Source organism: Eimeria mitis, genomic scaffold, assembly GCF_000499745.2.
Source record: "Eimeria mitis Houghton genomic scaffold, Emh_scaff4218, whole genome shotgun sequence".
Lineage (NCBI taxonomy): Eukaryota > Apicomplexa > Conoidasida > Eucoccidiorida > Eimeriidae > Eimeria > Eimeria mitis.
In genome coordinates this window covers 1,080-1,285 of record NW_013572543.1, presented here as the reverse complement: position 1 = coordinate 1,285, position 206 = coordinate 1,080, and the positions used below count along the sequence as shown (strand labels likewise).

The 206-nt window shown below is 33.0% G+C and overlaps 1 protein-coding gene across 1 annotated transcript in view; it reads right to left on the bottom strand.

The window, feature by feature from the left end:
* Positions 1–206, bottom strand: part of EMH_0073430 (uncharacterized protein) — a gene marked incomplete at both ends in the record, with an annotated part of 1,410 nt that overhangs the window by 813 nt on the left and 391 nt on the right. The gene's annotated exons all lie outside the window — the stretch shown is intronic.

The window sequence follows — 206 nt, the reverse complement described above, 5'->3', positions numbered from 1 at the left end:
CTAGCTGGGTAGTTTGTTAGTTAGCTAGCTAGCTAGCTAGCTAGCTAGCTAGTTAGTTAGTTAGTTAGCTAGCTAGCTAGCTAGCTAGCTAGCTAGCTAGCTAGCTAGCTATGCGGGAGCGTATCGAGAAGAAAGAGTGTCTAAAAAAAACAAAACTAAATAAAAAAAATAAAAATAAATATAAATATATATACATATATATATAT